General features: G+C 38.1%; 35 non-coding genes across 35 annotated transcripts; all 35 read left to right on the top strand.

Annotated features, from left to right (window-relative positions):
- Positions 1–12: 12 nt before the first annotated feature.
- AC3HAE_019837 (transfer RNA threonine (anticodon CGU)) lies at positions 13–84 on the top strand. The gene has a single exon. It is a non-coding gene; the product is annotated as a tRNA-Thr (tRNA).
- Positions 85–539: 455 nt separating this feature from the next.
- AC3HAE_019836 (transfer RNA threonine (anticodon CGU)) lies at positions 540–611 on the top strand. Its single transcript has one exon. It is a non-coding gene; the product is annotated as a tRNA-Thr (tRNA).
- Positions 612–1,059: 448 nt separating this feature from the next.
- AC3HAE_019834 (transfer RNA threonine (anticodon CGU)) lies at positions 1,060–1,131 on the top strand. The gene has a single exon. It is a non-coding gene; the product is annotated as a tRNA-Thr (tRNA).
- Positions 1,132–1,839: 708 nt separating this feature from the next.
- Positions 1,840–1,911, top strand: AC3HAE_019833 (transfer RNA threonine (anticodon CGU)). Its single transcript has one exon. It is a non-coding gene; the product is annotated as a tRNA-Thr (tRNA).
- A 179-nt stretch (positions 1,912–2,090) lies between these two features.
- Positions 2,091–2,162, top strand: AC3HAE_019832 (transfer RNA threonine (anticodon CGU)). Its single transcript has one exon. It is a non-coding gene; the product is annotated as a tRNA-Thr (tRNA).
- A 212-nt stretch (positions 2,163–2,374) lies between these two features.
- Positions 2,375–2,446, top strand: AC3HAE_019831 (transfer RNA threonine (anticodon CGU)). The gene has a single exon. It is a non-coding gene; the product is annotated as a tRNA-Thr (tRNA).
- Positions 2,447–2,894: 448 nt separating this feature from the next.
- Positions 2,895–2,966, top strand: AC3HAE_019830 (transfer RNA threonine (anticodon CGU)). The gene has a single exon. It is a non-coding gene; the product is annotated as a tRNA-Thr (tRNA).
- Positions 2,967–3,417: 451 nt separating this feature from the next.
- Positions 3,418–3,489, top strand: AC3HAE_019828 (transfer RNA threonine (anticodon CGU)). Its single transcript has one exon. It is a non-coding gene; the product is annotated as a tRNA-Thr (tRNA).
- A 179-nt stretch (positions 3,490–3,668) lies between these two features.
- On the top strand, positions 3,669–3,740 carry AC3HAE_019827 (transfer RNA threonine (anticodon CGU)). The gene has a single exon. It is a non-coding gene; the product is annotated as a tRNA-Thr (tRNA).
- A 212-nt stretch (positions 3,741–3,952) lies between these two features.
- AC3HAE_019826 (transfer RNA threonine (anticodon CGU)) lies at positions 3,953–4,024 on the top strand. Its single transcript has one exon. It is a non-coding gene; the product is annotated as a tRNA-Thr (tRNA).
- Positions 4,025–4,479: 455 nt separating this feature from the next.
- Positions 4,480–4,551, top strand: AC3HAE_019825 (transfer RNA threonine (anticodon CGU)). Its single transcript has one exon. It is a non-coding gene; the product is annotated as a tRNA-Thr (tRNA).
- Positions 4,552–4,730: 179 nt separating this feature from the next.
- AC3HAE_019823 (transfer RNA threonine (anticodon CGU)) lies at positions 4,731–4,802 on the top strand. Its single transcript has one exon. It is a non-coding gene; the product is annotated as a tRNA-Thr (tRNA).
- Positions 4,803–5,014: 212 nt separating this feature from the next.
- Positions 5,015–5,086, top strand: AC3HAE_019822 (transfer RNA threonine (anticodon CGU)). Its single transcript has one exon. It is a non-coding gene; the product is annotated as a tRNA-Thr (tRNA).
- A 448-nt stretch (positions 5,087–5,534) lies between these two features.
- AC3HAE_019821 (transfer RNA threonine (anticodon CGU)) lies at positions 5,535–5,606 on the top strand. The gene has a single exon. It is a non-coding gene; the product is annotated as a tRNA-Thr (tRNA).
- Positions 5,607–6,057: 451 nt separating this feature from the next.
- AC3HAE_019820 (transfer RNA threonine (anticodon CGU)) lies at positions 6,058–6,129 on the top strand. The gene has a single exon. It is a non-coding gene; the product is annotated as a tRNA-Thr (tRNA).
- A 187-nt stretch (positions 6,130–6,316) lies between these two features.
- On the top strand, positions 6,317–6,388 carry AC3HAE_019819 (transfer RNA threonine (anticodon CGU)). The gene has a single exon. It is a non-coding gene; the product is annotated as a tRNA-Thr (tRNA).
- A 212-nt stretch (positions 6,389–6,600) lies between these two features.
- Positions 6,601–6,672, top strand: AC3HAE_019818 (transfer RNA threonine (anticodon CGU)). The gene has a single exon. It is a non-coding gene; the product is annotated as a tRNA-Thr (tRNA).
- Positions 6,673–7,127: 455 nt separating this feature from the next.
- AC3HAE_019816 (transfer RNA threonine (anticodon CGU)) lies at positions 7,128–7,199 on the top strand. Its single transcript has one exon. It is a non-coding gene; the product is annotated as a tRNA-Thr (tRNA).
- Positions 7,200–7,647: 448 nt separating this feature from the next.
- Positions 7,648–7,719, top strand: AC3HAE_019815 (transfer RNA threonine (anticodon CGU)). Its single transcript has one exon. It is a non-coding gene; the product is annotated as a tRNA-Thr (tRNA).
- Positions 7,720–8,171: 452 nt separating this feature from the next.
- On the top strand, positions 8,172–8,242 carry AC3HAE_019814 (transfer RNA threonine (anticodon CGU)). Its single transcript has one exon. It is a non-coding gene; the product is annotated as a tRNA-Thr (tRNA).
- Positions 8,243–8,446: 204 nt separating this feature from the next.
- Positions 8,447–8,518, top strand: AC3HAE_019812 (transfer RNA threonine (anticodon CGU)). The gene has a single exon. It is a non-coding gene; the product is annotated as a tRNA-Thr (tRNA).
- Positions 8,519–8,966: 448 nt separating this feature from the next.
- Positions 8,967–9,038, top strand: AC3HAE_019811 (transfer RNA threonine (anticodon CGU)). The gene has a single exon. It is a non-coding gene; the product is annotated as a tRNA-Thr (tRNA).
- Positions 9,039–9,490: 452 nt separating this feature from the next.
- On the top strand, positions 9,491–9,561 carry AC3HAE_019809 (transfer RNA threonine (anticodon CGU)). The gene has a single exon. It is a non-coding gene; the product is annotated as a tRNA-Thr (tRNA).
- Positions 9,562–9,765: 204 nt separating this feature from the next.
- Positions 9,766–9,837, top strand: AC3HAE_019808 (transfer RNA threonine (anticodon CGU)). The gene has a single exon. It is a non-coding gene; the product is annotated as a tRNA-Thr (tRNA).
- A 448-nt stretch (positions 9,838–10,285) lies between these two features.
- Positions 10,286–10,357, top strand: AC3HAE_019807 (transfer RNA threonine (anticodon CGU)). Its single transcript has one exon. It is a non-coding gene; the product is annotated as a tRNA-Thr (tRNA).
- A 451-nt stretch (positions 10,358–10,808) lies between these two features.
- Positions 10,809–10,880, top strand: AC3HAE_019806 (transfer RNA threonine (anticodon CGU)). The gene has a single exon. It is a non-coding gene; the product is annotated as a tRNA-Thr (tRNA).
- A 452-nt stretch (positions 10,881–11,332) lies between these two features.
- Positions 11,333–11,404, top strand: AC3HAE_019805 (transfer RNA threonine (anticodon CGU)). The gene has a single exon. It is a non-coding gene; the product is annotated as a tRNA-Thr (tRNA).
- Positions 11,405–11,859: 455 nt separating this feature from the next.
- AC3HAE_019803 (transfer RNA threonine (anticodon CGU)) lies at positions 11,860–11,931 on the top strand. The gene has a single exon. It is a non-coding gene; the product is annotated as a tRNA-Thr (tRNA).
- Positions 11,932–12,379: 448 nt separating this feature from the next.
- Positions 12,380–12,451, top strand: AC3HAE_019801 (transfer RNA threonine (anticodon CGU)). The gene has a single exon. It is a non-coding gene; the product is annotated as a tRNA-Thr (tRNA).
- Positions 12,452–12,902: 451 nt separating this feature from the next.
- Positions 12,903–12,974, top strand: AC3HAE_019800 (transfer RNA threonine (anticodon CGU)). Its single transcript has one exon. It is a non-coding gene; the product is annotated as a tRNA-Thr (tRNA).
- Positions 12,975–13,153: 179 nt separating this feature from the next.
- On the top strand, positions 13,154–13,225 carry AC3HAE_019799 (transfer RNA threonine (anticodon CGU)). Its single transcript has one exon. It is a non-coding gene; the product is annotated as a tRNA-Thr (tRNA).
- A 739-nt stretch (positions 13,226–13,964) lies between these two features.
- Positions 13,965–14,036, top strand: AC3HAE_019798 (transfer RNA threonine (anticodon CGU)). The gene has a single exon. It is a non-coding gene; the product is annotated as a tRNA-Thr (tRNA).
- A 448-nt stretch (positions 14,037–14,484) lies between these two features.
- AC3HAE_019797 (transfer RNA threonine (anticodon CGU)) lies at positions 14,485–14,556 on the top strand. Its single transcript has one exon. It is a non-coding gene; the product is annotated as a tRNA-Thr (tRNA).
- A 442-nt stretch (positions 14,557–14,998) lies between these two features.
- Positions 14,999–15,070, top strand: AC3HAE_019796 (transfer RNA threonine (anticodon CGU)). Its single transcript has one exon. It is a non-coding gene; the product is annotated as a tRNA-Thr (tRNA).
- Positions 15,071–15,525: 455 nt separating this feature from the next.
- AC3HAE_019795 (transfer RNA threonine (anticodon CGU)) lies at positions 15,526–15,597 on the top strand. Its single transcript has one exon. It is a non-coding gene; the product is annotated as a tRNA-Thr (tRNA).
- Positions 15,598–15,777: the final 180 nt, after the last annotated feature.

Here is a 15,777-nt window from a genome sequence, read left to right as displayed (position 1 = left end):
ATTAAATTTTGAGGCGTGGTGGCCAAGTGGTAAGGCATCGGTCTCGTAAACCGAAGATCATGGGTTCAAGCCCCATCCAGGCCTTACAAGGATTTCATAAATTTGAATGTCATCTAAAGAATAGCGTTGTGGTGCGATGGCCATGTAATGACTTCATGTTAACTATTGGAATGCTGTAGAACTAACAATTCTGCAATAGGTAACATACCAAACCTCAATTCAAAGTTAAATGATTTCTTAAGAGCACATTACATAAATCATGAGGTGTGGTGGACAAGTGGCAAGGCGTCGGTCTTGTAAACCGAAGACCATGGGTTCATGTCCCATTCACAACTACTTAGGTATTGATAAATGGCATACACTCTACAGAACGTGGTGTCTTTACATTGAGGGATAGACATTTAGTGTCTTCAAATTCAGCAAGGTATTTCTATTTAAGTAACAATACAGTGTCTACCATTAAAGACATACCAAACCTCAAGGAACAGGAACAATGAAAAGTAAAACAATTCTCAAAGAGCGTATATATTAAATTTTGAGGCGTGGTGGCCAAGTGGTAAGGCGTCGGTCTCGTAAACCGAAGATCATGGGTTCAAGCCTCATCCAGGCCTTACAAGGATTTCATGAATTTGAATGTCATCTAAAGAATAGCGTTGTGGTGCGATGGCCATGTAATGACTTCATGTTAACTAATGGAATGCTGTAGAAGTAACAATTCTGCACTAGGTAACATACCAAACCTCAATTAAATGATTTCTTAAGAGCACATTACTTAACTCATGAGGTCTGGTGGTCAAGTGGCAAGCTGTCGGTCATGTAAACCAAAGACCATGGGTTCATGTCCCATTCACACCTACTTAGGTATTGATAAATAGCATACAATCTACAGAACGTGTTGTCTTTTCATTGAGGGGTAGACATTTAGTGTCTTCAAATTCAGCAAGATAATTCTATTTAAGTAACAATACAGTGTCTGCCATTAAAGACATACCAAACCTCAATGAACAGGAACAATCAAAAGTCAAACAATTCTCAAAGAGCGTACATTTTAACTTTTGAGGCGTGGTGGCCAAGTGGTAAGGCGTCGGTCTCGTAAACCGAAGATCATGGGTTCGAACCCCATTCACGCCTTACAAGAATTTCATGAAACATAATGTACTCTATAGAATATCTTTACATTGTGGGATGGACATTTAATGACTTCAACTTCACTAATGAAATACTGTGAAAGTAACAATACTGCGAATTATAACATACCAAATCTCAATAAATGAGAACAATGAAAAGTTAAATGATTTCTTAAGAGTATATTATGTTAATCATGAGGTGTGGTGGCCAAGAGGTAAGGCGTTGGTTTTGTAAACCGAAGATCATGCGTTCTTAGGTCTAGAAAAATGGCATACAATCTACAGTACGTGTTGTCTTTACATTGTGGGATAGACATTTAGTGTCATCAATTTCAGCAAGGTAATTCTCTTTAAGTAACAATACTGTGTCTACCATTAACGACATAACTAACCTCAATAAACAGGAACAATGAAAAGTCAAACAATTCTCAAAGAGCGTATTTTAAAAGTTTTGAGGTGTGGTGGCCAAGTGGTAAGGCGTCGGTCTCGTAAACCGAAGATCATGCGTTCTTAGGTCTAGAAAAATGGCATACAATCTACAGTACGTGTTGTCTTTACATTGTGGGATAGACATTTAGTGTCATCAATTTCAGCAAGGTAATTCTCTTTAAGTAACAATACAGTGTCTACCATTAAAGACATACCAAAACTCAAGGAACAGGAACAATGAAAAGTAAAACAATTCTCAAAGAGCGTATATATTAAATTTTGAGGCGTGGTGGCCAAGTGGTAAGGCGTCGGTCTCGTAAACCGAAGATCATGGGTTCAAGTCCCATCCAGGCCTTACAAGGGTTTCATGAATTTGAATGTTATCTAAAGAATAGCGTTGTGGTGGGATGGCCATGTATTGACTTCTTGTTAACCAATGGAATGCTGTAGAAGTAACAATTCTGCAATAGCTAACATACCAAACCTCAATTAAAAGTTAAATGATTTCTTAAGAGCACATTACATAAATCATGAGGTGTGGTGGCCAAGTGGCAAGGCGTCGGTCTCGTAAACCGAAGACCATGGGTTCATGTCCCATTCACACCTACTTAGGTGGTAGGTGTGTGATAAATGGCATGCAATCTACAGAACGTGTTGTCTTTACATTGAGGGATAGACATTTAGTGTCTTCAAATTCAGCAAGGTAATTCTATTTAAGTAACAATACAGTGTCTACCATTAAAGACATACCAAACCTCAAGGAACAGGAACAATGAAAAGTAAAACAATTGTCAAAGAGCGTATATATTAAATTTTGAGGCGTGGTGGCCAAGTGGTAAGGCGTCGGTCTCGTAAACCGAAGATCATGGGTTCAAGCCCCATCCAGGCCTTACAAGGATTTCATGAATTTGAATGTCATCTAAAGAATAGCGTTGTGGTGCGATGGCCATGTAATGACTTCATGTTAACTAATGGAATGCTGTAGAAGTAAGAATTCTGCAATAGGTAACATACCAAACCTCAATTAAATGATTTCTTAAGAGCACATTACTTAACTCATGAGGTCTGGTGGTCAAGTGGCAAGGTGTCGGTCATGTAAACCAAAGACCATGGGTTCATGTCCCATTCACACCTACTTAGGTATTGATAAATAGCATACAATCTACAGAACGTGTTGTCTTTACATTGAGGGGTAGACATTTAGTGTCTTCAAATTCAGCAAGATAATTCTATTTAAGTAACAATACAGTGTCTACCATTAAAGACATACCAAACCTCAATGAACAGGAACAATCAAAAGTCAAGCAATTCTCAAAGAGCGTACATTTTAACTTTTGAGGCGTGGTGGCCAAGTGGTAAGGCGTCGGTCTCGTAAACCGAAGATCATGGGTTCAAACCCCATTTACGCCTTACAAGAATTTCATGAAACATAATGTACTCTATAGAATATCTTTACATTGTGGGATGGACATTTAATGACTTCAACTTCACTAATGAAATACTGTGAAAGTAACAATACTGCGAATTATAACATACCAAATCTCAATAAATGAGAACAATGAAAAGTTAAATGATTTCTTAAGAGTACATTATGTTAATCATGAGGTGTGGTGGCCAAGAGGTAAGGCGTTGGTTTTGTAAACCGAAGATCATGCGTTCTTAGGTCTAGAAAAATGGCATACAATCTACAGTACGTGTTGTCTTTACATTGTGGGATAGACATTTAGTGTCATCAATTTCAGCAAGGTAATTCTCTTTAAGTAACAATACTGTGTCTACCATTAACGACATAACTAACCTCAATAAACAGGAACAATGAAAACTCAAACAATTCTCAAAGAGCGTATTTCAAAAGTTTTGAGGCGTGTTGGCCAAGTGGTAAGGCGTCGGTCTCGTAAACCGAAGATCATGGGTTCAAGTCCCATCCAGGCCTTACAAGGATTTCATGAATTTGAATGTCATCTAAAGAATAGCGTTGTGGTGGGATGGACATGTATTGACTTCTTGTTAACCAATGGAATGCTGTAGAAGTAACAATTCTGCAATAGGTAACATACCAAACCTCAATTAAAAGTTAAATGATTTCTTAAGAGCACATTACATAAATCATGAGGTGTGGTGGCCAAGTGGCAAGGCGTCGGTCTCGTAAACCGAAGACCATGGGTTCATGTCCCATTCACACCTTCTTAGGTGGTAGGTGTGTGATAAATGGCATGCAATCTACAGAACGTGTTGTCTTTACATTGAGGGATAGACATTTAGTGTCTTCAAATTCAGCAAGGTAATTCTATTTAAGTAACAATACAGTGTCTACCATTAAAGACATACCAAACCTCAAGGAACAGGAACAATGAAAAGTAAAACAATTCTCAAAGAGCGTATTTATTAGAATTTGAGGTGTGGTGGCCAAGTGGTAAGGCGTCGGTCTCGTAAACCGAAGATCATGGGTTCAAGCCCCATCCAGGCCTTACAAGGATTTCATGAATTTGAATGTCATCTAAAGAATAGCGTTGTGGTGCGATGGCCATGTAATGACTTCATGTTAACTATTGGAATGCTGTAGAAGTAACAATTCTGCAATAGGTAATATACCAAACCTCAATTCAAAGTTAAATGATTTCTTAAGAGCACATTACATAAATCATGAGGTGTGGTGGACAAGTGGCAAGGCGTCGGTCTTGTAAACCGAAGACCATGGGTTCATGTCCCATTCACAACTTCTTAGGTATTGATAAATGGCATACACTCTACAGAACGTGGTGTCTTTACATTGAGGGATAGACATTTAGTGTCTTCAAATTCAGCAAGGTAATTCTATTTAAGTAATAATACAGTGTCTACCATTAAAGACATACCAAACCTCAAGGAACAGGAACAATGAAAAGTAAAACAATTCTCAAAGAGCGTATATATTAAATTTTGAGGCGTGGTGGCCAAGTGGTAAGGCGTCGGTCTCGTAAACCGAAGATCATGGGTTCAAGCCCCATCCAGGCCTTACAAGGATTTCATGAATTTGAATGTCATCTAAAGAATAGCGTTGTGGTGCGATGGCCATGTAATGACTTCATGTTAACTAATGGAATGCTGTAGAAGTAACAATTCTGCACTAGGTAACATACCAAACCTCAATTAAAAGTTAAATGATTTCTTAAGAGCACATTACATAAATCATGAGGTGTGGTGGCCAAGTGGCAAGGCGTCGGTCTCGTAAACCGTAGACCATGGGTTCATGTCCCATTCACACCTACTTAGGTGGTAGGTGTGTGATAAATGGCATGCAATCTACAGAACGTGTTGTCTTTACATTGAGGGATAGACATTTAGTGTCTTCAAATTCAGCAAGGTAATTCTATTTAAGTAACAATACAGTGTCTACCATTAAAGACATACCAAACCTCAAGGAACAGGAACAATGAAAAGTAAAACAATTGTCAAAGAGCGTATATATTAAATTTTGAGGCGTGGTGGCCAAGTGGTAAGGCGTCGGTCTCGTAAACCGAAGATCATGGGTTCAAGCCCCATCCAGGCCTTACAAGGATTTCATGAATTTGAATGTCATCTAAAGAATAGCGTTGTGGTGCGATGGCCATGTAATGACTTCATGTTAACTAATGGAATGCTGTAGAAGTAACAATTCTGCAATAGGTAACATACCAAACCTCAATTAAATGATTTCTTAAGAGCACATTACTTAACTCATGAGGTCTGGTGGTCAAGTGGCAAGGTGTCGGTCATGTAAACCAAAGACCATGGGTTCATGTCCCATTCACACCTACTTAGGTATTGATAAATAGCATACAATCTACAGAATGTGTTGTCTTTACATTGAGGGGTAGACATTTAGTGTCTTCAAATTCAGCAAGATAATTCTATTTAAGTAACAATACAGTGTCTACCATTAAAGACATACCAAACCTCAATGAACAGGAACAATCAAAAGTCAAACAATTCTCAAAGAGCGTACATTTTAACTTTTGAGGCGTGGTGGCCAAGTGGTAAGGCGTCGGTCTCGTAAACCGAAGATCATGGGTTCAAACCCCATTCACGCCTTACAAGAATTTCATGAAACATAATGTACTCTATAGAATATCTTTACATTGTGGGATGGACATTTAATGACTTCAACTTCACTAATGAAATACTGTGAAAGTAACAATACTGCGAATTATAACATACCAAATCTCAATAAATGAGAACAATGAAAAGTTAAATGATTTCTTAAGAGTACATTATGTTAATCATGAGGTGTGGTGGCCAAGAGGTAAGGCGTTGGTTTTGTAAACCGAAGATCATGCGTTCTTAGGTCTAGAAAAATGGCATACAATCTACAGTACGTGTTGTCTTTACATTGTGGGATAGACATTTAGTGTCATCAATTTCAGCAAGGTAATTCTCTTTAAGTAACAATACTGTGTCTACCATTAACGACATAACTAACCTCAATAAACAGGAACAATGAAAACTCAAACAATTCTCAAAGAGCGTATTTCAAAAGTTTTGAGGCGTGGTGGCCAAGTGGTAAGGCGTCGGTCTCGTAAACCGAAGATCATGGGTTCAAGTCCCATCCAGGCCTTACAAGGATTTCATGAATTTGAATGTCATCTAAAGAATAGCGTTGTGGTGGGATGGAAATGTATTGACTTCTTGTTAACCAATGGAATGGTTAACATGGTTAACAATGGTTAACATGGTTAACAATGGTTAACAAACCTCAATTAAAAGTTAAATGATTTCTTAAGAGCACATTACATAAATCATGAGGTGTGGTGGCCAAGTGGCAAGGCGTCGGTCTCGTAAACCGAAGACCATGGGTTCATGTCCCATTCACACCTACTTAGGTGGTAGGTGTGTGATAAATGGCATGCAATCTACAGAACGTGTTGTCTTTACATTGAGGGATAGACATTTAGTGTCTTCAAATTCAGCAAGGTAATTCTATTTAAGTAACAATACAGTGTCTACCATTAAAGACATACCAAACCTCAAGGAACAGGAACAATGAAAAGTAAAACAATTCTCAAAGAGCGTATATATTAAATTTTGAGGAGTGGTGGCCAAGTGGTAAGGCGTCGGTCTCGTAAACCGAAGATCATGGGTTCAAGCCACATCCAGGCCTTACAAGGATTTCATGAATTTGAATGTCATCTAAAGGATAGAGTTGTGGTGCGATGGCCATGTAATGACTTCATGTTAACTATTGGAATGCTGTAGAAGTAACAATTCTGCAATAGGTAACATACCAAACCTCAATTCAAAGTTAAATGATTTCTTAAGAGCACATTACGTAAATCATGAGGTGTGGTGGACAAGTGGCAAGGCGTCGGTCTTGTAAACCGAAGACCATGGGTTCATGTCCAATTCACAACTTCTTAGGTATTGATAAATGGCATACACTCTACAGAACGTGGTGTCTTTACATTGAGGGATAGACATTTAGTGTCTTCAAATTCAGCAAGGTAATTCTATTTAAGTAACAATACAGTGTCTACCATTAAAGACATACCAAACCTCAAGGAACAGGAACAATGAAAAGTAAAACAATTCTCAAAGAGCGTATATATTAAATTTTGAGGCGTGGTGGCCAAGTGGTAAGGCGTCGGTCTCGTAAACCGAAGATCATGGGTTCAAGCCCCATCCAGGCCTTACAAGGATTTCATGAATTTGAATGTCATCTAAAGAATAGCGTTGTGGTGCGATGGCCATGTAATGACTTCATGTTAACTAATGGAATGCTGTAGAAGTAACAATTCTGCAATAGGTAACATACCAAACCTCAATTAAATGATTTCTTAAGAGCACATTACTTAACTCATGAGGTCTGGTGGTCAAGTGGCAAGGTGTCGGTCATGTAAACCAAAGACCATGGGTTCATGTCCCATTCACACCTACTTAGGTATTGATAAATAGCATACAATCTACAGAATGTGTTGTCTTTACATTGAGGGGTAGACATTTAGTGTCTTCAAATTCAGCAAGATAATTCTATTTAAGTAACAATACAGTGTCTACCATTAAAGACATACCAAACCTCAATGAACAGGAACAATCAAAAGTCAAACAATTCTCAAAGAGCATACATTTTAACTTTTGAGGCGTGGTGGCCAAGTGGTAAGGCGTCGGTCTCGTAAACCGAAGATCATGGGTTCAAACCCCATTCACGCCTTACAAGGATTTCATGAAACATAATGTACTCTATAGAATATCTTTACATTGTGGGATGGACATTTAATGACTTCAACTTCACTAATGAAATACTGTGAAAGTAACAATACTGCGAATTATAACATACCAAATCTCAATAAATGAGAACAATGAAAAGTTAAATGATTTCTTAAGAGTACATTATGTTAATCATGAGGTGTGGTGGCCAAGAGGTAAGGCGTTGGTTTTGTAAACCGAAGATCATGCGTTCTTAGGTCTAGAAAAATGGCATACAATCTACAGTACGTGTTGTCTTTACATTGTGGGATAGACATTTAGTGTCATCAATTTCAGCAAGGTAATTCTCTTTAAGTAACAATACTGTGTCTACCATTAACGACATAACTAACCTCAATAAACAGGAACAATGAAAACTCAAACAATTCTCAAAGAGCGTATTTCAAAAGTTTTGAGGCGTGGTGGCCAAGTGGTAAGGCGTCGGTCTCGTAAACCGAAGATCATGGGTTCAAGTCCAATTCACAACTTCTTAGGTATTGATAAATGGCATACACTCTACAGAACGTGGTGTCTTTACATTGAGGGATAGACATTTAGTGTCTTCAAATTCAGCAAGGTAATTCTATTTAAGTAACAATACAGTGTCTACCATTAAAGACATACCAAACCTCAAGGAACAGGAACAATGAAAAGTAAAACAATTCTCAAAGAGCGTATATATTAAATTTTGAGGCGTGGTGGCCAAGTGGTAACGCGTCGGTCTCGTAAACCGAAGATCATGGGTTCAAGCCCCATCCAGGCCTTACAAGGATTTCATGAATTTGAATGTCATCTAAAGAATAGCGTTGTGGTGCGATGGCCATGTAATGACTTCATGTTAACTAATGGAATGCTGTAGAAGTAACAATTCTGCAATAGGTAACATACCAAACCTCAATTAAATGATTTCTTAAGAGCACATTACTTAACTCATGAGGTCTGGTGGTCAAGTGGCAAGGTGTCGGTCATGTAAACCAAAGACCATGGGTTCATGTCCCATTCACACCTACTTAGGTATTGATAAATAGCATACAATCTACAGAATGTGTTGTCTTTACATTGAGGGGTAGACATTTAGTGTCTTCAAATTCAGCAAGATAATTCTATTTAAGTAACAATACAGTGTCTACCATTAAAGACATACCAAACCTCAATGAACAGGAACAATCAAAAGTCAAACAATTCTCAAAGAGCGTACATTTTAACTTTTGAGGCGTGGTGGCCAAGTGGTAAGGCGTCGGTCTCGTAAACCGAAGATCATGGGTTCAAACCCCATTCACGCCTTACAAGAATTTCATGAAACATAATGTACTCTATAGAATATCTTTACATTGTGGGATGGACATTTAATGACTTCAACTTCACTAATGAAATACTGTGAAAGTAACAATACTGCGAATTATAACATACCAAATCTCAATAAATGAGAACAATGAAAAGTTAAATGATTTCTTAAGAGTACATTATGTTAATCATGAGGTGTGGTGGCCAAGAGGTAAGGCGTTGGTTTTGTAAACCGAAGATCATGCGTTCTTAGGTCTAGAAAAATGGCATACAATCTACAGTACGTGTTGTCTTTACATTGTGGGATAGACATTTAGTGTCATCAATTTCAGCAAGGTAATTCTCTTTAAGTAACAATACTGTGTCTACCATTAACGACATAACTAACCTCAATAAACAGGAACAATGAAAACTCAAACAATTCTCAAAGAGCGTATTTCAAAAGTTTTGAGGCGTGGTGGCCAAGTGGTAAGGCGTCGGTCTCGTAAACCGAAGATCATGGGTTCAAGTCCAATTCACAACTTCTTAGGTATTGATAAATGGCATACACTCTACAGAACGTGGTGTCTTTACATTGAGGGATAGACATTTAGTGTCTTCAAATTCAGCAAGGTAATTCTATTTAAGTAACAATACAGTGTCTACCATTAAAGACATACCAAACCTCAAGGAACAGGAACAATGAAAAGTAAAACAATTCTCAAAGAGCGTATATATTAAATTTTGAGGCGTGGTGGCCAAGTGGTAACGCGTCGGTCTCGTAAACCGAAGATCATGGGTTCAAGCCCCATCCAGGCCTTACAAGGATTTCATGAATTTGAATGTCATCTAAAGAATAGCGTTGTGGTGCGATGGCCATGTAATGACTTCATGTTAACTAATGGAATGCTGTAGAAGTAACAATTCTGCAATAGGTAACATACCAAACCTCAATTAAATGATTTCTTAAGAGCACATTACTTAACTCATGAGGTCTGGTGGTCAAGTGGCAAGGTGTCGGTCATGTAAACCAAAGACCATGGGTTCATGTCCCATTCACACCTACTTAGGTATTGATAAATAGCATACAATCTACAGAATGTGTTGTCTTTACATTGAGGGGTAGACATTTAGTGTCTTCAAATTCAGCAAGATAATTCTATTTAAGTAACAATACAGTGTCTACCATTAAAGACATACCAAACCTCAATGAACAGGAACAATCAAAAGTCAAACAATTCTCAAAGAGCGTACATTTTAACTTTTGAGGCGTGGTGGCCAAGTGGTAAGGCGTCGGTCTCGTAAACCGAAGATCATGGGTTCAAACCCCATTCACGCCTTACAAGAATTTCATGAAACATAATGTACTCTATAGAATATCTTTACATTGTGGGATGGACATTTAATGACTTCAACTTCACTAATGAAATACTGTGAAAGTAACAATACTGCGAATTATAACATACCAAATCTCAATAAATGAGAACAATGAAAAGTTAAATGATTTCTTAAGAGTACATTATGTTAATCATGAGGTGTGGTGGCCAAGAGGTAAGGCGTTGGTTTTGTAAACCGAAGATCATGCGTTCTTAGGTCTAGAAAAATGGCATACAATCTACAGTACGTGTTGTCTTTACATTGTGGGATAGACATTTAGTGTCATCAATTTCAGCAAGGTAATTCTCTTTAAGTAACAATACTGTGTCTACCATTAACGACATAACTAACCTCAATAAACAGGAACAATGAAAACTCAAACAATTCTCAAAGAGCGTATTTCAAAAGTTTTGAGGCGTGGTGGCCAAGTGGTAAGGCGTCGGTCTCGTAAACCGAAGATCATGGGTTCAAGTCCCATCCAGGCCTTACAAGGATTTCATGAATTTGAATGTCATCTAAAGAATAGCGTTGTGGTGGGATGGAAATGTATTGACTTCTTGTTAACCAATGGAATGGTTAACATGGTTAACAATGGTTAACAAACCTCAATTAAAAGTTAAATGATTTCTTAAGAGCACATTACATAAATCATGAGGTGTGGTGGCCAAGTGGCAAGGCGTCGGTCTCGTAAACCGAAGACCATGTGTTCATGTCCCATTCACACCTACTTAGGTGGTAGGTGTGTGATAAATGGCATGCAATCTACAGAACGTGTTGTCTTTACATTGAGGGATAGACATTTAGTGTCTTCAAATTCAGCAAGGTAATTCTATTTAAGTAACAATACAGTGTCTACCATTAAAGACATACCAAACCTCAAGGAACAGGAACAATGAAAAGTAAAACAATTCTCAAAGAGCGTATATATTAAATTTTGAGGAGTGGTGGCCAAGTGGTAAGGCGTCGGTCTCGTAAACCGAAGATCATGGGTTCAAGCCACATCCAGGCCTTACAAGGATTTCATGAATTTGAATGTCATCTAATGGATAGAGTTGTGGTGCGATGGCCATGTAATGACTTCATGTTAACTATTGGAATGCTGTAGAAGTAACAATTCTGCAATAGGTAACATACCAAACCTCAATTCAAAGTTAAATGATTTCTTAAGAGCACATTACGTAAATCATGAGGTGTGGTGGACAAGTGGCAAGGCGTCGGTCTTGTAAACCGAAGACCATGGGTTCATGTCCAATTCACAACTTCTTAGGTATTGATAAATGGCATACACTCTACAGAACGTGGTGTCTTTACATTGAGGGATAGACATTTAGTGTCTTCAAATTCAGCAAGGTAATTCTATTTAAGTAACAATACAGTGTCTACCATTAAAGACATACCAAACCTCAAGGAACAGGAACAATGAAAAGTAAAACAATTCTCAAAGAGCGTATATATTAAATTTTGAGGCGTGGTGGCCAAGTGGTAAGGCGTCGGTCTCGTAAACCGAAGATCATGGGTTCAAGCCCCATCCAGGCCTTACAAGGATTTCATGAATTTGAATGTCATCTAAAGAATAGCGTTGTGGTGCGATGGCCATGTAATGACTTCATGTTAACTAATGGAATGCTGTAGAAGTAACAATTCTGCAATAGGTAACATACCAAACCTCAATTAAATGATTTCTTAAGAGCACATTACTTAACTCATGAGGTCTGGTGGTCAAGTGGCAAGGTGTCGGTCATGTAAACCAAAGACCATGGGTTCATGTCCCATTCACACCTACTTAGGTATTGATAAATAGCATACAATCTACAGAATGTGTTGTCTTTACATTGAGGGGTAGACATTTAGTGTCTTCAAATTCAGCAAGATAATTCTATTTAAGTAACAATACAGTGTCTACCATTAAAGACATACCAAACCTCAATGAACAGGAACAATCAAAAGTCAAACAATTCTCAAAGAGCGTACATTTTAACTTTTGAGGCGTGGTGGCCAAGTGGTAAGGCGTCGGTCTCGTAAACCGAAGATCATGGGTTCAAACCCCATTCACGCCTTACAAGAATTTCATGAAACATAATGTACTCTATAGAATATCTTTACATTGTGGGATGGACATTTAATGACTTCAACTTCACTAATGAAATACTGTGAAAGTAACAATACTGCGAATTATAACATACCAAATCTCAATAAATGAGAACAATGAAAAGTTAAATGATTTCTTAAGAGTACATTATGTTAATCATGAGGTGTGGTGGCCAAGAGGTAAGGCGTTGGTTTTGTAAACCGAAGATCATGCGTTCTTAGGTCTAGAAAAATGGCATACAATCTACAGTACGTGTTGTCTTTACATTGTGGGATAGACATTTAGTGTCATCAATTTCAGCAAGGTAATTCTCTTTAAGTAACAATACTGTGTCTACCATTAACGACATAACTAACCTCAATAAACAGGAACAATGAAAACTCAAACAATTCTCAAAGAGCGTATTTCAAAAGTTTTGAGGCGTGGTGGCCAAGTGGTAAGGCGTCGGTCTCGTAAACCGAAGATCATGGGTTCAAGTCCCATCCAGGCCTTACAAGGATTTCATGAATTTGAATGTCATCTAAAGAATAGCGTTGTGGTGGGATGGAAATGTATTGACTTCTTGTTAACCAATGGAATGCTGTAGAAGTAACAATTCTGCACTAGGTAACATACCAAACCTCAATTAAAAGTTAAATGATTTCTTAAGAGCACATTACATAAATCATGAGGTGTGGTGGCCAAGTGGCAAGGCGTCGGTCTCGTAAACCGAAGACCATGGGTTCATGTCCCATTCACACCTACTTAGGTGGTAGGTGTGTGATAAATGGCATGCAATCTACAGAACGTGTTGTCTTTACATTGAGGGATAGACATTTAGTGTCTTCAAATTCAGCAAGGTAATTCTATTTAAGTAACAATACAGTGTCTACCATTAAAGACATACCAAACCTCAAGGAACAGGAACAATGAAAAGTAAAACAATTCTCAAAGAGCGTATATATTAAATTTTGAGGAGTGGTGGCCAAGTGGTAAGGCGTCGGTCTCGTAACCCGAAGATCATGGGTTCAAGCCACATCCAGGCCTTACAAGGATTTCATGAATTTGAATGTCATCTAAAGGATAGAGTTGTGGTGCGATGGCCATGTAATGACTTCATGTTAACTATTGGAATGCTGTAGAAGTAACAATTCTGCAATAGGTAACATACCAAACCTCAATTCAAAGTTAAATGATTTCTTAAGAGCACATTACATAAATCATGAGGTGTGGTGGACAAGTGGCAAGGCGTCGGTCTTGTAAACCGAAGACCATGGGTTCATGTCCAATTCACAACTTCTTAGGTATTGATAAATGGCATACACTCTACAGAACGTGGTGTCTTTACATTGAGGGATAGACATTTAGTGTCTTCAAATTCAGCAAGGTAATTCTATTTAAGTAACAATACAGTGTCTACCATTAAAGACATACCAAACCTCAAGGAACAGGAACAATGAAAAGTAAAACAATTCTCAAAGAGCGTATATATTAAATTTTGAGGCGTGGTGGCCAAGTGGTAAGGCGTCGGTCTCGTAAACCGAAGATCATGGGTTCAAGCCCCATCCAGGCCTTACAAGGATTTCATGAATTTGAATGTCATCTAAAGAATAGCGTTGTGGTGCGATGGCCATGTAATGACTTCATGTTAACTAATGGAATGCTGTAGAAGTAACAATTCTGCACTAGGTAACATACCAAACCTCAATTAAATGATTTCTTAAGAGCACATTACTTAACTCATGAGGTCTGGTGGTCAAGTGGCGAGGTGTCGGTCATGTAAACCAAAGACCATGGGTTCATGTCCCATTCACACCTACTTAGGTATTGATAAATAGCATACAATCTACAGAACGTGTTGTCTTTACATTGAGGGGTAGACATTTAGTGTCTTCAAATTCAGCAAGATAATTCTATTTAAGTAACAATACAGTGTCTACCATTAAAGACATACCAAACCTCAATGAACAGGAACAATCAAAAGTCAAACAATTCTCAAAGAGCGTACATTTTAACTTTTGAGGCGTGGTGGCCAAGTGGTAAGGCGTCGGTCTCGTAAACCGAAGATCATGGGTTCAAACCCCATTCACGCCTTACAAGAATTTCATGAAACATAATGTACTCTATAGAATATCTTTACATTGTGGGATGGACATTTAATGACTTCAACTTCACTAATGAAATACTGTGAAAGTAACAATACTGCGAATTATAACATACCAAATCTCAATAAATGAGAACAATGAAAAGTTAAATGATTTCTTAAGAGTACATTATGTTAATCATGAGGTGTGGTGGCCAAGAGGTAAGGCGTTGGTTTTGTAAACCGAAGATCATGCGTTCTTAGGTCTAGAAAAATGGCACAGTACATGTTGTCTTTACATTGTGGGATAGACATTTAGTGTCATCAATTTCAGCAAGGTAATTCTCTTTAAGTAACAATACTGTGTCTACCATTAACGACATAACTAACCTCAATAAACAGGAACAATGAAAAGTCAAACAATTCTCAAAGAGCGTAATTCAAAAGTTTTGAGGCGTGGTGGCCAAGTGGTAAGGCGTCGGTCTCGTAAACCGAAGATCATGGGTTCAAGCCTCATCCAGGCCTTACAAGGATTTCATGTATTTGAATGTCATCTAAAGAATAGCGTTGTGGTGCGATGGCCATGTAATGACTTCATGTTAACTATTGGAATGCTGTAGAAGTAACAATTCTGCAATAGGTAACATACCAAACCTCAATTCAAAGTTAAATGATTTCTTAAGAGCACATTACATAAATCATGAGGTGTGGTGGACAAGTGGCAAGGCGTCGGTCTTGTAAACCGAAGACCATGGGTTCATGTCCCATTCACAACTTCTTAGGTATTGATAAATGGCATACACTCTACAGAACGTGGTGTCTTTACATTGAGGGATAGACATTTAGTGTCTTCAAATTCAGCAAGGGAATTCTATTTAAGTAACAATACAGTGTCTACCATTAAAGACATACCAAACCTCAAGGAACAGGAACAATGAAAAGTAAAACAATTCTCAAAGAGCGTATATATTAAATTTTGAGGCGTGGTGGCCAAGTGGTAAGGCGTCGGTCTCGTAAACCGAAGATCATGGGTTCAAGCCCCATCCAGGCCTTACAAGGATTTCATGAATTTGAATGTCATCTAAAGAATAGCGTTGTGGTGCGATGGCCATGTAATGACTTCATGTTAACTAATGGAATGCTGTAGAAGTAACAATTCTGCACTAGGTAACATACCAAACCTCAATTAAATGATTTCTTAAGAGCACATTACTTAACTCATGAGGTCTGGT

The sequence above is a fragment of the Micromesistius poutassou genome (genome assembly GCF_964030765.1).
Source record: "Micromesistius poutassou genome assembly, chromosome: 6".
NCBI lineage: Eukaryota > Metazoa > Chordata > Actinopteri > Gadiformes > Gadidae > Micromesistius > Micromesistius poutassou.
The sequence above is the reverse complement of the archived record's forward strand: the minus strand, read 5'-3'. Positions and strand labels throughout refer to the sequence as shown.